This window comes from Lepidochelys olivacea (assembly GCF_965140295.1).
Source record: "Lepidochelys olivacea isolate rLepOli2 genome assembly, chromosome: 3".
Lineage (NCBI taxonomy): Eukaryota > Metazoa > Chordata > Testudines > Cheloniidae > Lepidochelys > Lepidochelys olivacea.
This window is the reverse complement of record NC_140413.1, coordinates 28,773,595-28,798,918: the sequence shown is the minus strand read 5'-3', so window position 1 is coordinate 28,798,918 and position 25,324 is coordinate 28,773,595. Positions and strand designations below refer to the sequence as shown.

At 41.5% G+C, this 25,324-nt stretch overlaps 1 long non-coding RNA gene across 1 annotated transcript in view; it reads right to left on the bottom strand.

The window, feature by feature from the left end:
- Positions 1-8,333, bottom strand: part of LOC311518716 — a 203,674-nt gene extending 195,341 nt beyond the window's left edge. Inside the window, exon 1 of the long non-coding RNA XR_014711092.1 lies at positions 8,252-8,333. This is a non-coding gene — a long non-coding RNA (uncharacterized lncRNA). The remainder of the gene's footprint in view (positions 1-8,251) is intronic.
- Positions 8,334-25,324: the final 16,991 nt, after the last annotated feature.

Sequence of the window (25,324 nt, the reverse complement as noted above, 5' to 3'; positions counted from 1 at the left end):
TGCTTTCAACAACCTGAAAGAGGGTTCCAAAGAGGATGGATCTAGACTATTCTCAGTGGTAGCAGATGACAGAACAAGGAGTAATGGTCTCAAGTTGCAGTGAGGGGAGGTCTAGGTTGGATATTAGGAAAAACTTTTTCACTAGGAGGGTGGTGAAGCACTGGAATGGGTTACCTAGGGAGGTGGTAGAATCTCCTTCCTTTGAGATTTTTAATGCCAAGCTTGACAAAGCCCTGGCTGGGATGATTTAGTTGGGGATTGGTCCTATTTTGAGCAGGGGGTTGGACTAGATGTCCTCCTGAGTTCCCTTCCAACCCCGATATTCTATGATTTTATACCTGTTATGTGGCTGAGATAACTTTCTCCACCTGGGGAGGACAGCTGAGTGAGGCACAGATGGGGCTGTCTCTTAAAGGGACTAGCTACAGGGCCATATGAGATAGAGATTTCTTCTGCCTTATTTCCATGGGGTGAGAGGTGGGGATGATCTGTGTCCCTCCTGTTTATACCCCCAGCTTGTTCACTTTTCTCTTGAGCCCACCCAGTCTCTATCCCCTTCCTGACTCTGGATTACCCAGAGAGTCCTGTGCGGATCCTAAAGGGTGCGTTGATGGCAGCATCAAAGAGATGGCTGATTCTCCCTCCTCCCCTCACTTCCAGGCAGAAGGGGAGAGATTTACATATGGAATATCTTCTTCATGTACATATGAAGGGGGCACAATCTGGCCCAGTAGTTATTGCTTTAAGTAACTGTCAAGGTTATGAAACAACACTCTGCTATTCAGTGCTTCCTCATATTTGTTTCATGAGCATGTCTTCCAAATTTTAACTGTTCTCCAAAACTGATTAAATTGAATGGAAAAGTACTGCACCTTGTCCAATAACTCTAGGACATCCCTGGAAGTTTAATAACCCATAAAAGCAGCAACATCAACCTGTGACCCAGAAACCAAAAGTGGAACATCATTCAAGATCTATTTCACAGAGATGACTTTCCCCACAAATCTATACTAGTAGTTATAATTTCTGGGCACCCAATTCAAGATACCTCAAAGTTGTCTGATTTTAAGAGGTCAGGTACTCAGCACTTTCAGAAGATCAAGTCTTATTAAGGTGTCTTAAGTTGCATGCTCCAAAGTTGAGTCATCCACATATCATGTTGCTAGTCGCGTGTGAAAATCTAGGCCGATTTCTCTGTATGATAGGGAGCAGTGTCCCTGCTCCTCCTAGGTGTCTTGCATTTGTACCTAAAAATGCTTTGGTTGGACTCTTGAAATATGCCATTGGTGTGCTCTTAAAAGAAAGATGGCAATGATTAAAGCAGCTGCTTGTAGTTGGTTCTGTGTCTACATTATGCTGCATGTTGGAAGAGGGCTGCTGTTGCTAGAGAGAGTTTCTTTTTCCATATCTAGAAGCACAAACTGAAATATACCACAAGAGAAAAGATTAATAGTGAAACACAACAATACAGCAATTTATTCTGAATATTTCGTCCCTCAATTCTTTATTTTAAATCAGTTGTTAGGGTCTCATATATTCCTCATTATTGCATAGCAAGCCAGAGAAATTTACAGCAGAAAATGTTATTTGTTTTCCTTGGATATTGTTCAGCAATATAAGATTTTCAAAAGTGCCCTAGAATAGCTATTACCATAGATTTGTAATGTATCTTGCAGTAAAACAGCTGTAAGTATTTCTAGATTAGAATAATCTGATTGAAGTATTTCTATCAGACACTGGCCCTTTTGTTTTGTAATTGGGAGTACTAAGGAGATTTTTTTTTTTTTAAGTTCCTGGTAGAAAATAGCATGGTCCTCTCCTAAATGTCCTGCTTATGCCAGAGAATGCCAGAACGGGAACATTTCCTATACTACAACAACCCATATGTTGAGATCACTATTGATTGTAGCTCATATGGAAGCTTCAGAAGCTTTACAGGGGCACCCTCAACTTGAAATCTAGTTAATAAAAACACCTTTGTAGTTTTGAGGTTTTACAATAATATTTTACTATCTCATTTCGGTTTTTCTCTCCCCTGCCATGTGAAAAATGAGTCAAACAATAATGGAAACCGATTATGCAAAGGAAACCATGAAAATGACTGTACACACAGTGCTTTGCGTACATCTACACTTCAAGCTGGAGGTGTAATTTCCAACTTGAGAAGACATACACACATCAGCTCTTGTCCGACTCCCTTCCAACTGGGGTATTTTAAGGCTACACTGCTCCCTCCTTACACTATAATATCCCAGCAAGCCAGTCTGCCTAAAGCCCAGTGTCTGTGCTTTGTTCTGTCCTGGAAGGCTATGAACAGTGTATTGCCAACAGTTACTGGCTATTATACAACTCCTTTCTAAGCAAGCACATTTATTCTTAAGGTAGAAGAATTACAGAGAAAACATAATAAAACCCAGCAAACACACACTAACATATCAAGAGTCACTATCAGTCTTATAGGACACTAGTAGGCCAAAATCTTTCCAACCCTTCTGCAAAGGTTGGGGCCACCTTTGGACAGAGTGCCTTGTCCCTTTGGTAGATCAGAAAGGAGGCCCCGAGCTAGTTTAAATGCAGCCTTTTTATGCCAAAAGCATTTTTCTTTGTCTGTTGGTCTCTGTGAAACCCAGTTTGAACCAGTATACGGAAGCCTCCCTAGGGGGTCGTACCTCTCTGGGGCTGTTTACATGGTAAGTGATTGACCTTAATTACCTGCCCCCTCCCACCCACCACCTACACACACACAGTTGTTGATTCCTGAAGTAGTTATGGTACCCCTCCCCTCTGGAACTGCATACAATCCCTGGCCCATAGTAATACATACATTTAGTGAAATATGGCCCCCAAAGATATTGCAGGGGATTTCAATGTCTGTCACATCACCTTCCTACTCTACTCTACATTCCCCTGTTTATGTATCTAAGGGTGGTGTTTGCCTCTTAACTCTAGCATCACACTGGGAATGTACATTCAATTGTTTGTTTGTTTTTGGCAAACCTCATATTAAAACACAAATTAAAATAAAACAGAACCTTCAACAATGTGACTTTAATCTCCTTAACCCACCAGTGGCCCTGACACACATACAGACTAGGAAGGCTGCCCTTAAAACGTTTGTGCTAGGTCACCTTACCCTTAAACTCTGAAAGCAAGAAACCCCCATCTGATCTGTAGGAAGTTTTCTTGCCCAAGGTTTCTCTGATCCCTTTCAAAACTTCACTAGGTGTATGCAGTCAAAACAGAGGGAGGCACTTGTGAAATAAGGAAATATCTTTATTGAAACTAGGTTTCAGAGTAACAGCCGTGTTAGTCTGTATTCGCAAAAAGAAAAGGAGTACTTGTGGCACCTTAGAGACTAACCAATTTATTAGAGCATAAGCTTTCGTGAGCTACAGCTCACTTCATCAGATGCATATCGTGGAAACTGCAGCAGACTTTATATATACACAGAGAATATGAACCAATACCTCCTCCCACCCCACTGGCCTGCTGGTAATAGCTTATCTAAAGTGATCATCAGGTGGGCCATTTCCAGCACAAATCCAGGTTTTCTCACCCTCCACCCCCCCACACAAATTCACTCTCCTGCTGGTGATAGCCCATCCAAAGTGACAACTCTTTACACAATGTGCATGACAATCAAGTTGGGCTATTTCCTGCACAAATCCAGGTTTTCTCACATCCCCCCCACCCCCATACACACAAAAACTCACTCTCCTGCTGGTAATAGCTCACCCAAACTGACCACTAACCTGGATTTGTGCTGGAAATGGCCCACCTGATGATCACTTTAGATAAGCTATTACCAGCAGGACAGTGGGGTGGGAGGAGGTATTGGTTCATATTCTCTGTGTATATATAAAGTCTGCTGCAGTTTCCACGATATGCATCTGATGAAGTGAGCTGTAGCTCACGAAAGCTTATGCTCTAATAAATTGGTTAGTCTCTAAGGTGCCACAAGTACTCCTTTTCTTATTGAAACTAAAAAGCCATCTCAGCTAGGTATGCTGAACTTCACATCCTGTCTCTTGTAAAGGCTGCGGTGCTGGTAGTTTATTATTATTTGTATTATGGAAGGCGCCTAGAATTGCCAATCAGGATCAAGATCCTTTTGTGCTAATACAACACAGGAAAATGGTTCCTAGCCCTAGAGCTTACAATCCAGTGGAGACAAGATGCAACAAGTGGATGTAACAAACAGAAGGAATGAGGGAACAAGGGTAAGGAAAACAATAACAAGAATACGCACACGCATAGGCCACATAGGTGTACAGCTAGATGATTTTAAGTTGGTTAAATTTTTTCCAAAATAGATGACTGATATTTATCATAATATGTTTGTTTAGATCATAAACTACTAGCCATTTACCTACGAGCTAGGATTCAGAGGAGGCATGTCAATTTTAGAGGGCTTAGAAATGTTGACCTTTAAACAGATGTCACTATGCAACCTTAACTATGGCAGAGTTTCCATGCAATAATAATTTCCTATTTTAAAGCCTGAATTCAACCAAAATATCTATAGCTATAAAAATATGAGACATGAGTGCAGATAGAGAAACCAGTGTTATTTAATTGATTAAGTCATGCTAAACTTTATACAATTCATTTAAATTGGGTGGTTTTATTCACCCGTGTATCCTGTTATCTTGCATTCACATTTCTGGTTTCACTGGGCTCTCAGACAAAGTATTTTTACAAAGAATTTCTGTGGCTTGATGTTCCATTGTCCTATTTTACATAGAAAAAATGTCATAAATTCAATTCTGATATAGTTTCTTTTGGACTCATCTTACAAATTCATTGTTCAGTTCTTGGCCAAATACACAAAGGCATAATCAGTTTCCCTTAGGCATCATGGTAAAATGGGTCTTGAGGAGTGATTTGTAAAAAGACAGGTTAGTGCCTTTATAGAAGTGGCATGGAAGCAAGCACAAAGGAGTTTGTAGAAGACACAGATAAACGGGGGCTGACATCATTGGTGAAAAGTTTTATTCAAGTATTTCTTTTTTCGGTTTCATCAACCTTCATGCCCATTACATTTCAGCAAATAATGTACTCACCACCAGATATCACATTTTTCTAGAGGTCATTTGTATTTATCTTTTTAATTCTAACTAGGAAGGTAGTTAGGAATTCTCATTTATTAACTAAGGCCAAATTTAGAAGAACCACAAACTACCAATCTATGTGCCTGTTACAAAGCCAAGGAAAACTTTTGCAATGAGAAGAAGTGACGTTTAAGGCAATTTCATGGACTTCTCTACACACCCACACCCACACTTATTATGCCTTTGTGTATAATGACCTAAATTTGGGGTTATTTGATCTGGAGGTACAGCCTCCCCCCAAAAAGTTTCCTTCTGCTGCTTTGTACTGTTAAACTGAGGGGGTACTAATGATTGGATGAATCACAGAACTCTTGGATGCTGTGAACTCGCCCTTCAGTTAACATAACTAAAGGATAAGTTAATCACAGCTCCCAACCTAATACAAAATGAGTCCTGGACTGAGTGGCTGGAGGCCGCAATTTGTGGGTCATGGATAGCAGTTTTATTTTGGGAGGAATATTAATCGAAGTCTTTGGGGAAAAACTTAGACATGTGATGGAGGAGAGTGGTATTGAGGGTGGAGGAATGGAGGAGAGGGGTTTGGGGTTGCAGCAAGGGGATGAGGGTTATGGGTAGAGGGGTTAAATGGGGATGAACGTTAGGGGAGGGGAGAGAGGTTGGGCACTCAGATAATAGAAGCATGGCATCCCCCAGCTCTGACAGTGCACCCCATCCCCCCTGCACCTTCAGCTTTACCAGTGCTCTCATTCACCCTGCAGTGGACCCCAACCACCTTCCCTAACTGTGGACCCCAAACGTCCTGTACCCCAACACTCTTCCCCTGTGACATTGTTCTTTGCTCCAGGCACTCAATGTGAGTCAGTTTATAAGAGAGGGGAAGTAAGAGCAGTAGAAACATTTGTACATCAGGGAGTGAAGGCTTTAAGGAGAAGCATTCCCTACTCAGCAGTAAGAAGGGGGCCAGGTGGGAGGGGGAAACGCTTTGAATTGGTCATGGGCTTGGGAGGAGTTCTGAAGCAGTGCTGATGTGGGTGGTGGTTGGAGGGGAGCAGCTGGCTCAGTATGCTAGTTGCAGGACATGATACGTACAACAGCCTACATGACTGCCAACTCCTGACAACAACATAGCTTTTCCTGTTTTTTTTTAAAAAAAAGTAGAAAATGCAATTGCAAAAAACTACATTATCACAGGGTTAAGGTTGCTTAGTGGTATGATGGCCCCTTGTGACACACTGAGTTGAGCAAAACTCAAACCTCTGAAAACCAGAAAATGCAGAATTAAGGTTGCCCTTAATGAATATTTAAGTATTTCATACAAAGTGGAACAGTTTCAGCAGGAGTGATTGAGAAAGCCCCTCCCTCTAGACTGTCCCATAGGCAGTGCTTGGGACATTCACCTAGGAGGCTGGAGATCTAGATTCAAGTCCCTGCTCCACATCAGGCAGATTGGAAAGTGTTCTGCATCACAGATGAGTGCCCTAACCACTGGGTTATAAGGGGACCATACTCATCACTTCTCACCTGTGTTTTGTCTGGAACTCAATCCAGCAGGCCGCCTCTAAGCACCCCTACCATGCTGGGCTCCACAGGTGACAGGATCCTGCTAAGGCTTAGGTGGCATAAGGACTTAGGTGGTTCTATGCAGGCCCACTGGTAACAACTTAGGTGCCTTGGGACTTTACTGGTGGACACCTAGGTGCCATAGGAATTTAGATGCCTACAGGGTTAGGTAACAGCTAAGCAGGAGTTCTGACTATCTAAATTTTAGACTTAGGCACCAAAAGTGGGTGTTAGGTGCCTAAATCCCTTTGTGGAGCTAGCTCTTAAGAGTCTCAGTCTGTCTATACCGAGACCCTCTGCCACTCCACTAACCGGGATGCTTTAAAGTGTATACTCTCTGTAAGCAAATTAAAGGATATTCAACTGGTAATGCTGAACAGCCTTCCTCTGAGACCTCTTCGGTTCATGCTTGTTTCTTTCACACACCAATCAATCACTAGTTTAGCTATACAATCCATTATACAGATAGAAAGAGAAAGAACTGACACATTTTAGGTTAACATAATCTTATAAAACTGCTCTACCATGAATAGAAGCATAAATCAACTCAAAAAGTCAAAAATTTACTAACCCAAAAACAATTACTTTGCACCAGCCCCCAGTGACACAGAACCATGAACATTAACTCCCACAGTGAATTTAGATTTATGCCAAATATAATAGGCGAGTGTCCATCCAAAGTGCTGGGCACCCTTGATAATTTTTTTTAAAAATACACTCAAAACAAACTGTCCCATTAATTCCCCAGATCAACACAGTGACAACAGAAACATAACTGAAATTAATCAGGTCCACAGCCCTCAGAGTTCCATACCCAGCCCTACCAAACAGCATTAAAGCTGGGGCAATACGTACAGATTCTCTTTTAGATGTAAATGGAGTGAAAACGTACTGTATCAAACCACTGAACTCCTACAGCTTTCCTCTAAATTTCCTCTAAATTTTCTTAGTCATAAAACCCAGTTGAAGATTGTGTTTAATGCAACGAGAAAAGGGGAGCCATCGACACTTGGTTCTTTTTTGCCCTGGTTAATATTTAAATGTTTCCTGCTTGTTTAGAAAATTGGAGCCAAATGTATCACATAGAAATCTTACCTAGAAAAAAAGCTCTCTTCAGTTAAGAGGTTAAAATAATGATTCATGTGAAAATATTTTAAAAGAAAGACTGAAAGAAAGGAGATCTAGTGTTTCAGAATTTAAATTAAAGAAGTTTTCAGAGGCAATGCAAAATGCACTTGATTGACCTGATTTTCAGCCAGGCCTCAATCTAGTCTCCAGTTTTGTGGATGCAATTTTGATAGATGTGAGTATCTATACCTTCTAAATCAAACACACACACACACCCAAAATGGACACTACATCTGACAACTGTGCCAGTCTGTTTGAATCTGAACTCAGATAAACAAACAGTAGTTTTAAAAGGTTTCTATTAACAATAACCTCTATTGATTGCTGCTGGTGAGTAGAGTCTTGTATTACAGACCCAGTATTTTCCCCTGAAAAGAAAAGAAGCAAACTTAAAAAAATATAATGCAAATATAAATGACAACTACTTATGCATCTGAATAGGTTATTTACAGTAAATATTCATCTTCTAGAGTTACATATTAATAAGTTACCTCAATATCCTTGTTGAATCAGACAATTTTCATTCCACCTGTTGCAAGTTCTGAAAAGTGTCTGCATTGTGGACAATTCTAGCCAAGGTCAGCAATGCAAAGGGGGAAAGAGAGGGTGTTGCTGTTCGTGTTTGAAACAGTTGTACATTATTCACTCCTGGTGGAATTTATCTTTACCAATATATCTCCTGCTATGTGAAACATTAACTCAGCTTAAGAAGTCATTAAGAGCATTGGTTTTCTAAAATGTGTTGAAAGACATGAAATATGAACACAGTGTAAGTTGATGTTCTGTTACTATGCTGAGAAAAGGAGTGGCCACCACACAAACAGTTTTAGCAAGGAATCTGAACTCATTGAAAAAAAGCCGTGAATGTCTAATACCAAAGATATGGAACAACTGTATTTTGAATGAGTTAAGTATAGAATAATAGAGTTTCAGTCCACAAGGGATCATCAGATCATCTAATCTGACCTCCTGTAAACCACCAAAACCACCCAGCACCACACACTAAAGCCAACAATTGAAATTAGACCAAAGTATTACAGCGCTCAGGAGACTATACTATTATGTGCTATTACTGGGGGAATTCTGTGCAAAAAAAAAATAGAAATTCTGCACACAATCACAATTTTTAAAAATTATGCACACTTTGTCATAATAACACAATCTAATCACTCCAGTTCCAAGTATTTTAGTAATTTATTTCAAAATACCTGTCAGCAAGTATATCAGTAACAATACAGACAACAAAAAATATTCATGAAATATTATTTGACAAATAGATTCCTTACTAGGCATATTAATACAGAACTTTGAGTAATAATTCATTTAAACTACAATACAGAAACATATTTCCCACACCCCTCAGAAACAGTGCAAAGACTTGGGGGAGTCAGGAGTAACGGAGGAGTTGAGGGAGCGGGAAGCAATTGCTGAGAAGGAACCTGGGAGTAAACCTGGAGGCTTGTTGGGTGTGGGAGGGAGAAGTATGGAACAGATTTTTGAGGGGGAGGGGGATTGTTAGGGAGTTGGGGAGCCTACTCCATGCAGACCCTAGCTGACTTCTAGCCTTTCCCATTCAGTCACTCACATCTGCCCCTGTCCTCATGTGTCCCTGCACTCCCACTCATCAGCCACCCTTGCCCCATCCCCTTGTGTCCCTGCACCTCCCCCCTCCGACTCAGCCCCACCCAAGTCTGTCCCCTCGACTAGCCCTTTTGAACCTCAGTCTGTGTGACTCCATCCCAGCATCCCCATGTGCCCCGCTCTGTCTGTCCCCCTGTATCTTGTGCCTCCTCACCTGGCCTCATGAGAAGGGTGCTGTGATGAATGAAGCCTCTCCTCTCTATCAGCTTTTGACTGCTACTGCCGCTGAACTGATTGCTGTCTCTTCTGGCACCATAACAACTGCTGGTGGGCGAAAGGTGTAACTGCAGCATTGTAACTCCAGCAGAATGTATTTTTTCCAGAGAAAACAAATTTGTGGGGGACAGGAATTCTGCATGTGTGCAGTGTTACAGAATTCTCCCCAGAGTAATATGCCACAGGCAGTGAATAGGAGAGACTGAGTGCATGAGTGCCTGATGCCACCACAATGGCAGGGAAATGAATATGTGAAACATATCCAGATAATCCCAGCAAATGTCCCGCACCCACACACTGCAGAGGAATGCAAAAACAAAACAAAGAAACCATAAAAAAAAAAACAACCAAAGATCACTGCCATTCTGACATTGAGTAAAATTGCTTCCCAACCCCACATACGGTGATCAGTTAGACCATGTACATGCAAGGAGGAACCAGCCAGCCAGGCACTTGGAGACAGAATGCTCTATGCTATGTCAGAGCCCTGTCCCTCCTCATCCCATGTCCCATCTTCAGCCATGGCCATCCCAGATACTTAAGAGGTGGAGATGACCCTGTTTCCCCCCCAAAAAAATTGGGGATGGGGGAAGTCCCTTCCTGACCAATGCAGGTGGCCAGCTGACACCCTGAAGCATGAGCTTTTAGAAACTTAAGACATATACTCGAAGTGAGCCCCACAGTTGTTTAGCCCTTCCCTCTACCATTGCAAGCAACCCAGAGGAGCACTTGGGGAAGAGCCTTATGGGCTATGGAAGCAAGACCAATAAGAATTATTGGAAAAAAAACATATGAGAGAATTTTAAGATTTGGAGCATGATTGTCACCTGCAGTTTTCCTGTTTCTTCTTAGACGTAAGAAAAGAGAAGGGTGAAAAACTGGTAACTGTTCCTTGTGTTAGCTTGCAACTGGATCACTTTCAGGTATCCTAAAAAGATGTCAAATAGCTCCAGCAATAGTAACAAAGTTTGGTCCAACTAACATATTAAATATGCTTTCTCTAGAGCCAACTAAGCTCAACTACTGAGGATGCTTTCTTAATATGGATGGCCAAGTAGCTACCCATTCCCCTCTTTCAGTAAAGTAGTCAGTACACTGAGTACACAGTCTTCCATCTGAGAAAGATGAGAAGGGGTTTTGTCACAACGTAGCAATCCTCAAGGGAAAAAACAACAACAAACTTCTATTCATTTTTATTTTCCTCTCCCAATCATAGAGTCCTTCAGACTTACCTCAGTGGCACTTACACATTAAGGGCCTGTCCTGTGTCCCTGCACAAGAAAAAGGGGGATCTAAGAAGATCTGGGGAAAAAATTCACACATAACATTTTTCCTCTGAAAATTGGTGTTTCATTAAAAATGATGAAACAGTCATTCAGCGACACCGATGCAGTGACACCAAACAGAGCTGTAAACAGGGGAGTTTGAAACAGGGCGAAAGGAGTCCAGGAGAGCTGGCTGTATTTTAAAGAATCCTTATTGAGGTTACAGGGACAAAACATCCTGATGTGCAGAAAGAATAGTAAATATGGCAGGTGACCAGCTTGGTTTAACAGTGAAATCCTTGCTGATCTTAAAAACAAAAAAGAAGCTTACAAGAAGTGGAAGATTGAACAAATGACCAGGGAAGAGTATAAAGATATTGCTCAGGCATGCAGGAGTGAAATCAGGAAGGCCAAATCACACCTGGAGTTGCAGCTAGCAAAAGATGTTAAGAATAACAAGAAGGGTTTCTTCAGCTATGTAAGCAAGAAGAAGAAAGTCAAGGAAAGTGTGGGCCCCTTACCGAATGAGGGAGGCAACCTAGTGACAGAAGATGTGGAAAAAGCTAATGTACTCAATGCTTTTTTTGCCTCTGTCTTCACGAACAGGTCAGCTCCCAGACTACTGCACTGGGCAGCACAGCATGGGGAGGAGGTGACCAGCCCTCTGTGGAGAAAGAAGTGGTTCGGGACTATTTAGAAAAGCTGGACGAGCACAAGTCCATGGGGCCGATGCGCTGCATCCGAGAGTGCTAAAGGAGTTGGCGGATGTGATTGCAGAGCCATTGGCCATTATCTTTGAAAACTCATGGCAATCGGGGGAGGTCCTGGATGACTGGAAAAAAGCTAATATAGTGCCCATCTTTAAAAAAGGGAAGAAGGAGGATCCGGGGAACTACCAGCCAATCAACCTCACCACAGTCCCTGGAGAAATCATGGACCAGGTCCTCAAGGAATCAATTCTGAAGCACTTACAGAAGAGGAAAGTGATCAGGAACAGTCAGCATGGATTCACCAAGGGCAAATCATGCCTGACTAATCTAATTGCCTTCTATGACGAGATAACTGGCTCTGTGGATGAGGGGAAAGCAGTGGACGTGTTATTCATTGACTTTAGCAAAGCTTTTGACATGGTCTCCCACAGTATTCTTGCCAGCAAGTTAAAGAAGTATGGGCTGGATGAATGGACTATAAGGTGAATAGAAAGCTGGCTAGATCGTCGGGCTCAACGGGTAGTGATCAATGGCTCCATGTCTAGTTGGCAGCCAGTATCAAGCAGAGTGCCCCAAGGGCTGGTCCTTAAGCCCATTTTGTTCAATATCTTCATAAATGATCTGGAGGATGGCATGGATTGCACCCTCAGCAAGTTTGCAGATGACACTAAACTGGGAGGAGAGGTAGATACATTGGAGGGTAGGGATAGGATACAGAGGGCCCTAGACAAATTAGAGAATTGGGCCAAAAGAAATCTGATGAGGTTCAACAAGGAAAAGTGCAGAGTCCTGCACTTAGGATGGAAGAATCCCATGCACTGCTACAGACTAGGGACCGAATGGCTCAGCAGCAGTTCTGCAGAAAAGGACACAGGGAAGGGAAAAGTCAAGACTTGCAGATGCAAGCTCGACTGAAGAACACTGAGTGGAGATTGCTGGGTGAGGAAAGGGGTCAGTGAAAGCATGTGACTATGAGAACCAGGCAGAGGAAATGACCAACTAGTGAAGGAGAAATAGAGATTAGGAACACATTTGCTGTAAGTTAAGGAGGGAGGGCAAGGAAGATGAGAAGAGTGGCTAGTCCTGTAAGATGTGGGGAAGAGCCAATGGAGATACAAAGAGTTCAGAGCCCCAGGAGGATACAAATGACGTGCAGGTGTTTTCAAGGAAGAATAAAAAATACAAGAGTACTTGCAGCCAGAAAGAATAGGAGGAAGGCCAGAGAATCACACCATCACGAGCAAAAGGCAGGTCTACATGATGGAGACTCCTTACCAAGAAGTAGACAAGCCTGTCACCAGAGCTGATCTGGTGAACAGAAGGGGGTGCTGTCTCCTGGGAACTAAGATATGGGATGTGGACCTGAGGCTGAAGCGGATCCTAATGGGAGCAGGAAAGAACCCACTGATTGTCCTTCACATAGGAACAAATGATACAGCCAGATTCTCACTGGAACGGAGGCATTCATGGACAGAGAACAGTTCTCATGGGATGGATTCCACTTGGGTAGGGAGGGAAATAGACTTCTGGATGGACGCTGGCACAACTCATTAAAAGAGCTTTAAACTAGAAACTCAGAGGAGACCCTTGGGAGATGCTCATGTAATCTCCACGCCTGATTTTAATATTGAGAGGGATGAAAATCAAGTAAGAAAGCAACAGCAGTGGGTAGCAGAATGGATAGAAAGAGGAAGGATAGTGCTGATACCAGTCAGACAGGTGACTCTGGCAGTAGAATGACTGTAACCAATTGGGTGAGGAATGTGGGCCAAACCAAGCAACAACAGTTAAGGTGTTTGTACGCCAATCCAAGGAGCCTGTAACAAAATGGAGGAACTAGAACTACTGGTGCAGGAAGAGAAAGCAGATATTACAGGGATGACAGAAACATGGTGGAACAGTAGTCATGACCAGAGTACAGGCAGTGAAGGATATGCGCTATTCAGGAAATACAGAAATAAAGGCAAAGGTGGTGGAGTAGCATTGTATATCACTGATGAGGTAGACTGTAAATAAATTAGAAGTGATGGAATGGAGAAGACAGAGTCTGTTTGGGGCAAAATCACTTTGGGGAAGAAAGCTACTAGAGGCAGTGCTTTGAGTGTGCTGCAGACTACCAGGATCTGATGTGGATATGGATAGAGACCTCTTTAATGTTTCCAATGAAATAAATACTACTGGGAATTGTGTGATTATGTGAGAGTTGAAGTTCCCAGATATAGATTGGAGGAAAAGTGCTACTAATAATAGTAGGGCCCAGATTTGCCTGGATGTGATAGCTGACAGATTTCTTCCCCAAATAGTTGCTGAACCAACAAGAGGTGATGCCATTTTCTATTTGGTATTGGTGACTAGTGATGGCATCATAGAAGAACTGATTGTAGAAGACAACCTGTAGCTCACGAAAGCTTATGCTCAAATAAATTTGTTAGTCGCTAAGGTGCCACAAGTCCTCCTTTTCTTTTTGTGGATACAGACTAACATGGCTGCTACTCTGAAACCTTTGTTTAAGCGATCATGAGCTAATTCAGTTTAAAATAAATGGAAAGATAAACAAAAATAGATTTGCTACAAGAGTACTTGATTTCGAGAGAGCTAACTTTAAAAAAATTAAGGGAATTAGTTAGGGAAGTGCACTGGACTTAAGAACTCAATTATTTGAATGTGGAAAAGGCCTGAAATTACTTTAAGTCAAAGTTGCAGAAGCTATCTGAAACCTGCATTCCAAGTAAGAGGAAAAAATCCACAGGGAAAGGTTGCAGATCAAGCTGGTTGAGCAAGCATCTCATACCGGTGAGTAAGAGAAAGCAGAAAGCCTAAAAGGAATGGAAGATGGGAAGAGTCAGTAAGGAAAGCTATATCCTTGAGGTCAACAAGTGTAGGGATAAAGTGAGAACTGCCAAAGGTGAAGCAGAGTTGGACATTGCAAAGGGAATTAAAACTAATGGTAAAAGGTTCTATAGTCATTTAAATAAGAAAACAAAGAAAAAGTGGGACTGCTAAGCATTGAGGATGGAGTGGAGTTTAAAGATTATCTAGGCATGGCCCCAAACCTAAACAAATACTTTTCCTCAGTTTTTATTGATACTAATAAATAGTTTAGGGGTAGTGGCAGGGTGGCTAATGGCAACAAGGATATAGAGGTAGAACCACATATGAGGTGGAAGTCAAATTGAAATAGTTTAATGAGACTAAATTGGGGGTGGGGGGAGATAATCTTCATCCAAGAATACCAAAGGAATTCACACGTGAAATTGAAAGCCCAATAGCAAGGATTTTTAATGAATTCGTAAACTCAGGGGTTGTACCTTATGGTTGGAGAATTGCTAATAGAGTACCTATTTTTAAGAAGGAAAAAGAAGTGAACTGGGAAACTACAGGCCTGTTAGTTTGACCTCAGTTGTATGCAAGGTATTGGAACAAATTTTGAAAGCGAATGTAGTTAAGGGCATAGAGGTGAATAGTAATTGGAATAAAATACAATATGGTTCTACGAGTTATTTACACCAATACCACACCAACCTGATCTTCTTTGAGAAGATAACTGATTTTTTAGACAAAGGAAATGCAGTAGATCTAATCTACCTGGATTTCAGTAAGGCATTTGAAAAAGTTCCACATGGGAAATTATTTAAATTGGAGAAGATGAGGATTAATGTGAAAACTGAAAAGTGGATAAGGAACTGGTTAAAGGGGAGATTACAACAGGTCATACTGAAAGATGAACTGTCAGGCTGGAGGAAAGTTACTAGTGTAGTTCCTCAGGGATCAGTCTTGAGACCAATCTTATTTAATATTTTTATTACTGACCTTTATTACTGATACAAAAAGTGGGAGTGTGCTAATAAAATTTGTGGATGACACAAATTTGGGAGGTATTGCCAATACAGAGGAGGATCAGAGTATTATACAGGAAGATCTGGCAGTCCTTGAAAACTGAAGTAATAGAAATGGGCTGAAGTTTAACAGTGCAAAGTGCAAGGGTGTACACTTAGGGACTAACAACAAGAATTTTTGCTATAAATTGGAGACGTATTAGTTGGAAGCAACAGAGGAGGAGAAAGACCTGGGTATATTGGTTGATCACAGGCTGACTATGAGCCACCAAAGTGATGGGGCCATGAAAAAACCTAATGTGATCCTAGGATGTATCAAGTGAGGTATTTCCAGTAGAGACAGGGAAGTACTAGTACTATGGCTGTCAAATAATTAAAAACATTAATCGTGATTAATCACACTGTTAAACAATAATAGAATAAATACCATTCATTTTTGGATGTTTTCGACATTTTCAAATATTGATTTCAATTACAACATGGAATACAAAGTGTATAGTGCTCACTTTATACTTATTTTTGATTACAAGTATTTGCACTGTAAAAAAAACAAAATAGTATTTTTTTCAATTTACCTAATACAAGTACTGTAGTGCAATCTCTTTATCATGAAAGTTGAATTTACAAATGTAGAATTATGTACCAAAAATAACTACATTCAAAAATAAAACAATGTACAATTTTAGAGCCTGAAAGTCCACTCAGTCCTACTTGTTCAGCCAATCGCTCAGACAAACAAGTTTGTTTACATTTGCAAGAGATAATGCTGCCCGCTTCTTGTTTACAATGTCACCTGAAAGTGAGAACAAGTGTTCTCATGGCACTGTTGTAGCCAGTGTCACAAGATATTTACATGCCAGATGCGTTAAAGATTTAGATGTCCCTTCATGCTTCAACCACCATTCCAGAGGACATGTGTCCGTGCTGATGATGGGTTCTGCTTGATAACAATCCAAAGCAGTGCAGACTGACACACGTTCATTTTCATCATCTGAGTCAGATGCCACCAACAGAAGGTTGATTTTCTTTTTTGGTGGTTCGGGTTCTGTAGTTTCCGCATCGGAGTGTTGCTCTTTTAAGACTTCTGAAAGCATGCTCCACACCTCATCCCTCTCAGCTTTTGGAAGGCACTTCAGATTCTTAAACCTTGGGTCAAGTGCTGTAGCAATCTTTAGAAATCTCATGTTGGTACCCTCTTTGCATTTTGTCAAATCTTCAGTGAAATTGTTCTTAAAATAAAAATATGCTGGATCATCTTTCGAGACTGCTATAACATGAAATATATGGCAGAATGCGGGAAAAACAGAGCAGGGGTCATACAATTCTCCCCAAAGAGTTCAATCACAAATGTAATTAATGCATTATATTTTTAACAAGCGTCCTCAGCATGGAAGCATGTCCTCTGGAATGGTGGCCAAAGCATGAAAGGGCATATGAATGTTTACGTCCCAGATATGCTAAATACCTTGCAATTCCGGCTACAAAAGTGCAATGCAAATGCCTGTTCTCACTTTCTGGTGACACTGTAAATAAGAAGAGGGCAGCATTATCTCCTGTAAATGTAAACAAACTTGTTTGTCTTAGTGATTGGCTGAACAAGAAGTAGGACTGGGTGGACAAGTTTGACATTGTTTTCTTTCTGAGAGCGGTTATGTAACAAAAAAAAATCTACATTTGTAAGTTGCACTTTTATGACAAAGAGATTGCACTACCTGTATGAGGTGAATTGAAAAATACTATTTCTTTTGGTTATCATTTTTATAGTGCAAATATTTGTAAACAAATAATATAAACTTTGTATTCAGTGTTGTAATTGAAATCAATATATATGAAAATGTAGAATAACATCCAAAATATTTAATAAATTTCAATTGGTATTCTATTATTTAACAGCGCAACTAAAACTGTGATTAATGGTGATTAATGTTTTTAATTTCATCACAAGAGTTAACTGCGAGTAATCGACAGCCCCAGTTAGCACCATTATACAAGGCACTGCTGAGACCTCATCAGGAATAGTGTGTGCAATTGTGGTCTCCCATGTTTAAGAAAGATGAATTCAAACTGGAACAGGAGCAGGAAAGAGCTAGTATGATCAGAGGAATGGATAACCTACCTTATGAGAGGACACCCAAAGAGCTTGGCTTGTTTAGCCTAACCAAAAGAAGGCTGAGGGGAGATATGATTGCTATCAATAAATACATCAGAGGCATAAATACCAAAGAGGGAGAGGAGTTATTTAAGTTAAGTGCCAATGTTGACACAAACACAAATGGATATAAACTGGCAATCAACAAATTTAGGCTTGAAATTAGGCGAAGATTTCTAACCATCAGAGGAGTGAAGTTCTGGAACAGCCTTCCAAGGAGAGCAGTGGTGGCAAAAAACCTAACTACCTTCAAGACTAAATTTGGTAAGTTTATGGAGGGGATGGTATGATGGGACTGCCCACAATGACCTGTGGCCCAATGGCGACTGCTAGTAGCAAAAATCCCCAACAGCCAGAGACAGGACACTAGATGTGGAGTGCTCAGAGAGACTTCAGAGAATTATTTCCCAGGTATCTGCCTGGTGGGTCTTGCCCACATGCTCATGGTCTAACTGATTGACATATTTGGGGTCAGATAGGAATTTTTCCCTCAGGTCAGATTGGCAGAGACCATAAGAGTTTTTGCCTTCCTCTGCGGCATGGAACACGGGTCACTTGCAGGTAACGGGTGTAAATGGTGAATTCTCTGTAACTTGAAGTCTTTAAACCATGATTTGAGGACTTGAGTGACTCAGCCAGAAGTTATGGGTTTATTACAGGAGTGGGTGGGTGAGGTTCTATGCCCTGAAATGTGCAGGAGGTCAGACTAGATGATCACAATGGTCCCATTTGATTTTAAAGTCTATGAGTCTATGATATTTTTGAATGGGAGAATGCCATTTTTATGTATTTTTTTCTCTGAGACTGTTTGGATCTGTATTGTGTTCAATTTAAAAAAAAACAAATGTTTTTCAAAATTGCTAAATTCCAAAATTTTGAATTTGTGGTTTTCCCCCACACACACTCTCACCCTTTTTTTCCCTTCTTTTTTTCCCATTGTATGTAACCAACAAATTATCTTAAGGGCCCCCAATTTCCCTCCCAACCTTTTTTTTCTTTTTCTTCTCTCTAAATTTTTTAAACTTCGCTAGATTTGGATCATGTACAAGACAAAAATTAGATTCCATAAGTTTGTCACGCTAACTTTGGAAAAGTTGATGAACAGAATAGAGATGCCATTTCTTCTTTTCTTTTTAAAATGTCTGAAAACTCTTATTTCATCTGCAAGAACCTCACCTGGCGAATAATTTAACAATTTTGAATTTACCACCCACTCCTTTAACAAACATCAGAAACAATTCAGAAAGAGGTTTGTTATTTGTTATTTATCATTACTGCACATTTGAGGGTTGAATTTGAGGACAGCAGTAAAATTAAATCATATGGGTATGATACTTCATAGATGTATCACATGAAATACTCACATTTGAGTCATATTTAGAAAAAATGTATGGCAAATAGTCCATGTTTCTGCGTTATAAAGGAATATATCCTTTAGTCTGCAGAAGAGAAGAATGAGGGGGGATTTGATAGCTGCTTTCAACTACCTGAGAGGTGGTTCCAAAGAGGATGGATCTAAACTATTCTCAGTGGTAGAAGATGACAGGACAAGGAGTAATGGTCTCAAGTTGCAGTGGGGGAGGTTTAGGTTGGATATTAGGAAAAACTTTTTCACTAGGAGGGTGGTGAAACACTGGAATCCGTTACCTAGGGAGGTGGTAGAATCTCCTTCCTTAGAAGTTTTTAAGGTCAGGCTTGACAAAGCCCTGGCTGGGATGCTTTAATTGGGGATTGGTCCTGCTTTGAGGAGGGGGTCGGACTAGATGACCTCCTGAGGTCCCTTCCAACCCTGATATTCTATGATTCTATGATATCAATGAGAAATAACAGAAGTGGATGGATTTTTTCCTAGAAGGGTGCTCAGTAACTCATCTTTTAATGCCACGAGTTAGTGGGCCCAATTCACAGCTACACTAATGACTTCTTACTCCATCTGGCAAAATCAAAGGGCCTGAAAGTGTGTGGAAACAGCCCCATGTGCAGTAGAGTTTCCCCAGCTGTCACAGAGGTGGCTTAAGGTTATTATAGCTTTCCTGGGGATTATTTGAACTGGGGGTCAGGAAGGCCACTGCATGGCCTCAAAATATGAGTGAAAAGATGTCTTAAAGCCACTTTTGTCCTGCACTTCTATCCTTGCTCTAAGTGCAAGAAGAGAGGAACTGAGAATCAGGCCTACCATTCTCAAATGGAAGACCAGTGTCCATACCATTCAGTATTTTATTCATCAATTTCTTTACTTTGCTATTTTAAGAGAAAATACTATACAGTTTTAACTAGAAATTATTTCTTTTGCCTTCTTGTCTCTGGGATACTCATTGCATGAGAATTATGGAGTCATATGATTCCATCACCTTTTAAGCAGAACTCACCTTTGAATGTCTGCTTAAAAAACAACATGGCCTTTTATAGTAACTGGGACAGTGCACTGAGATTAGCTGTGACTTGTAAATAGGAGGGACTGATTGTTTGACAGGGAGATGGAAGGAAGCAGGGCTGTCCAACCAGCTTGCATGCTGAGAACACGTGTGTGTGAGCTGAATCAATTTTTAAAGAGGGAGCTATGGTAAGGGAGAAGGGTAGAGACCGAGGAGGAGCTTAATTCTCTTCAGTGTTTATTTAAACATTAGAGAGAAAATACTATAAAATAGGCTCTGCTAATATGAGTTAAAACATGTCTTTCTTGGTCTGTAAGGACCAGTCAAAAACAAGGAACTGAAAATGGTTTTAATATGGCCCAATAAAATGTATTTAACCCTTGCTAGCTAAGCCTGTTTTACAAGAGTAGCTACTTAACATGGCTGTAGCTTCTCATTCAAGAAAGAAAAAAAATGACAGTGGGGCAGTATGATCGGAGAAATATCCTCAGGAGTTCAGAGGATGTCCAAGCCACAAATGAATTCAGACAGATCACTAATGAGCAAACGTTTCCCATGTCACACTGCCCACAATAATCACTCATGGTTTAAACTTTTGGTTCCAATATGTGTTTTACTTCTAGAAGGCTGGAAAAAAAGTTGGTTGAAAACCATATCCAATGTTGTCTTTGCTGTGTTGATTGATTTCTAGGCAGGATGACTGTGGTTTGGGGTGTTTTGAGCACTGATACATGCTTTTCCTAGTTTGAGCTTTTAGTTTAGTTTATTAAGGCCAACTCTGGCAAAAGTTACATTCTTGACCGAGGTTGCCTGCTTTCAAGGATACATGAAGGAGCTTACTGCACATGAATACTGTACGTGTGATTTGTTGTGTCATAAATATAAAGGGAAGGGTAAACCCCTTTGAAATCCCTCCTGGCCAGGGAAAAGCTCCTCTCACCTGTAAAGGGTTAAGAAGCTAAAGGTAACCTCGCTGGCACCTGACCAAAATGACCAATGAGGAGACAAGATACTTTCAAAAGCTGGGAGGAGGGAGAGAAACAAAGGGTCTGTGTGTCTGTCTATATGCTGGTCTTTACCGGGGATAGACCAGGAATGGAGTCTTAGAACTTTTAGTAAGTAATCTAGCTAGGTACATGTTAGATTATGATTTCTTTAAATGGCTGAGAAAAGAATTGTGCTGAATAGAATAACTATTTCTGTCTGTGTATCTTTTTTGTAACTTAAGGTTTTGCCTAGAGGGGTTCTCTATGTTTTTGAATCTAATTACTCTGTAAGATATCTACCATCCTGATTTTACAGGGGGGATTTCTTTATTTCTATTTACTTCTATTTTTTATTAAAAGTCTTCTTGTAAAAAACTGAATGCTTTTTCATTGTTCTCAGATCCAAGGGTTTGGGTCGGTGGTCACCTATGCAAATTGGTGAGGCTTTTTATCCAACATTTCCCAGGAAAGGGGGGGTGCAAGTGTTGGGAGGATTGTTCATTGTTCTTAAGATCCAAGGGTCTGGGTTTGTAGTCACCTAGGCAAATTGGTGAGGCTTTTTACCAAACCTTGTCCAGGAAGTGGGGTGCAAGGTTTTGGGAAGTATTTTGGGGGGAAGGACGCGTCCAAACAGCTCTTCCCCAGTAACCAGTATTAGTTTGGTGGTGGTAGCAGCCAGTCCAAGGACAACGGGTGGAATATTTTGTACCTTGGGGAAGTTTTGACCTAAGCTGGTAAAGATAAGCTTAGGAGGTTTTTCATGCAGGTCCCCACATCTGTACCCTAGAGTTCAGAGTGGGGGAGGAACCTTGACATAAGCAAACGTTTCCCATGTCACACTGCCCACAATAATCACTCATGGTTTAAACTTTTGGTTCCAATATGTGTTTTACTTCTAGAAGGCTGGAAAAAAAGTTGGTTGAAAACCATATCCAATGTTGTCTTTGCTGTGTTGATTGATTTCTAGGCAGGATGACTGTGGTTTGGGGTGTTTTGAGCATTGATACATGCTTTTCCTAGTTTGAGTTTTTAGTTTAGTTTATTAAGGCCAACTCTGGCAAAAGTTACATTCTTGACCGAGGTTGCCTGCTTTCAAGGGTACATGAAGGAGCTTACTGCACATGAATACTGTACGTGTGATGTGTTGTCTGAGATTCTATCATGATTTAGGGGTACAGGGAGCAGTCAGAGTCATCTGAATCATGTGCTAAGAATGACTCATTCAAACAAAATTTGTTTTAACAGTCAAATGCAAAGTTATACAGCTAGGACTGAAGAATGCAGGCCATCCCTGCAGAATGGGGGACTGTATCCTGGAAAAAAATGACTCTGATTTAGACATCAGAGTGGACATGCAACAGAACATGAGCTCCCAGAAAGATGATTTGGAAAAAAAGGGGTAATGTGATCCTTGCATAAACAGGGGCGTAACAAGTAACAGTATGGAGGTGATTTTACCTCTGTATAGAGCAGTGCTAAGATTAATACCAGTATTGTTACGTAACCTTATGGGTCAACACAAGCATGCAGAGTCCCTGGAATGACACAGGCATGAGCTCTGTAACAACAGAACATGCTTATTACTGGCAGAGGGGACAGAGACAGCTCCACTTCTGCTGCTGGTGCTGCTTCTCCAAGCCCGTTCACAGCCCCCTCTTCCATTTCCGCCCCCCTATTCATGGTTACTTCCCAAATCCATGGTCCTTCTCCTCTGGGATAAGCCACATCCTTTTGGTGCTGTCTGTGGATACACCGACCTAGTCAGCACAGTAATTCAGTTACACTGCTCCCCCTATGAAAAATCCCCACATCTACATAACAAAATAATCAGCAGAACAAGTTATGCAACCACAGTCTTCACAGTGATCTGGCATCTCCATATCTTGATAGCTAGCTAACGTCTGAAAGAACACACCACTTGGCATAACTAGGGATGCTCTGAGGTGGGACCTATCAATTTCCTGGCAGCCCAGTCAGTGCAGATGAAGCATCATTGCTCCACAGACACTCTCCATCATGGCCAGTAGAGCCCGGCTGATATCTGGATGCAAGCTTCTGGGAGATTTCCCATCTGGTCAGATGCAGTACTTGCAACACAAAGGCAAGGATGGGCTTCCTTGAGCTATTGTTTGAACCCTGGCTATTTGGCTAGATATCTAAGAGGCTGCATTTGATTTGCTGTAAGACAGGATCTCTGTCTTGTTCGTATTTCTCCACCATCTTCTGATACCCTATTTAGTCTATCATTAACTGCTATGCCTACTACTTGGCCTGGAATTACCCACCAACACCATTACCCTGGAGGAATTACTACCTTCTTTTCCACAATTACCCTACATACACCACTGTCATCATTCTGGCAAACTACAGAAATGAATTTTCCAATTATTGTGCATGTTTTATCCACCATACTTCATCAGCAAGTCAATCCAAACCAATGTTTCTTAACCCATAACCCACGCTACAACAAAATCCCTTACCAAATTAAAGGTTCAGTTTCTATAGTGATTTGCCAGCTGCCCATTACATCCAGACTTTGGCCATTTGCCACCCTGGCCACTGTAAAGAAAGAAGTGAATTTCTGAGATTTCTCCCTTAGAAGCTTCTCTTCAGAGGCTTTCAGATGACACACAAACTTGTGCCCCAGAATTCATAGAATATCAGGGTTGGAAGAGACCTCAGGAGGACATCTAGTCCAATCCCCTGCTCAAAGTAGGACCATTCCCCAACTAAATCATCCCAGCCAGGGCTTTGTCAAGCCTGACCTTAAAAACTTCTAAGAAAGGAGATTCCACCACTTCCCTAGGTAACCCATTCCAGTGCTTCACCACCCTCCTAGTGAAAAAGTTTTTCCTAATATCCAACCTAGACCTCCCCCACTGCAACTTGAGACCATTACTCCTTGTTCTGTCATCTGCTACCACTGAGAATAGTCTAGATCCATCCTCTTTGGAACCCCCTTTCAGGTAGTTGAAAGCAGCTATCAAATCCCCCCTCATTTCTTCTCTTCTGCAGACTAAATTATCCCAGTTCCCTCAGCCTCTCCTCATAAGTCATGTGTTCCAGTCCCCTAATCATTTTTGTTGCCCTCCGCTGGACTCTTTCCAATTTTTCCACATTCTTCTTGTAGTGTGGGGCCCAAAACTGAACACATTCCTCCAGATGAGGCCTCACCAACTTCGAATAGAGGGGAACAATCATGTCCCTCGATCTGCTGGCAATTATACAGCCCAAAATGCCGTTAGCCTTCTTGGCACAAAGGGCACACTGTTGACTCATATCCAGCTTCTTGTACACTATAACCTTTTCTGTAGGTCCTTTTCTGCAGAAATGCTACCGAGCCATACTGTCGCTAGTTTGTAGCGGTGCATGGGCTTCTTCCATCCTAAGTGCAGGACTCTGCACTTGTCCTTGTTGAACCTCATCAGATTCCTTTTGGCCCAATCCTCTAATTTGTCTAGGTCTCTCTGTATCTTATCCCTACCCTCCAGCATATCTACCACTCCTCCCAGTTTAGTATCATCTGCAAACTTGCTGAGGGTGCAATCCATGCCATTCTCCAGATCATTAATGAAGCTATTGAACAAAACCAGCCCGAGGACCGACCCTTGGGGTACTCCGCTTGATACTGGCTGCCAACTAGACATGGAGCCATTGATCACTACCCGTTGAGCCTGTCAATCTAGCCAGCTTTCTATCCACCTTATAGTCCATTCATCCAGCCCATACTTCTTTAACTTGCTGGCAAGAATACTATGGTAGACCATGTCAAAAGCTTTGCTAAAGTCAAGGAATAACACGTCCACTGCTTTTCCCTCATCCACAGAGCCAGTTATCTCATCATAGAAGGCAATTAGATTAGTCAGGCATGACTTGCCCTTGGTGAATCCATGCTGACTGTTCCTGATCACTTTCCTCTTCTCTAAGTGCTTCAGAATTGATTCCTTGAGGACCTGCTCCATGATTTTCCCAGGGACTGAGGTGAGGCTGACTGGCCTGTAGTTCCCCGGATCCTCCTTCTTCCCTTTTTTAAAGATGGGCACTACAGTAGCCTTTTTCCAGTCTTCTGGGACCTCCCCTGATCGCCATGATTAGGATCTCACATGAGACTCCCCTACCTTCTCAGGCAGAGAGACACCACTTCCTACAATGACATATAAATCTTCAGTAGCCATGAATTTGCAGATGGGCAGTTTGTGGCATTATTCCCTGTCCCTGACTATCCAATATCAATTTTAATCAGTGGGCCACCCTGTTTAAAATCCCCAGACCTTCCACATATCCAGCAGTCTTGCTCTTCTGCAGCATCCACTGATTCATTTCAGTGCCTGACTGGCCTCTATCTGTGGTGTTGGCTTGCTCCTCTTCATTGAAATCCTGCTTGTT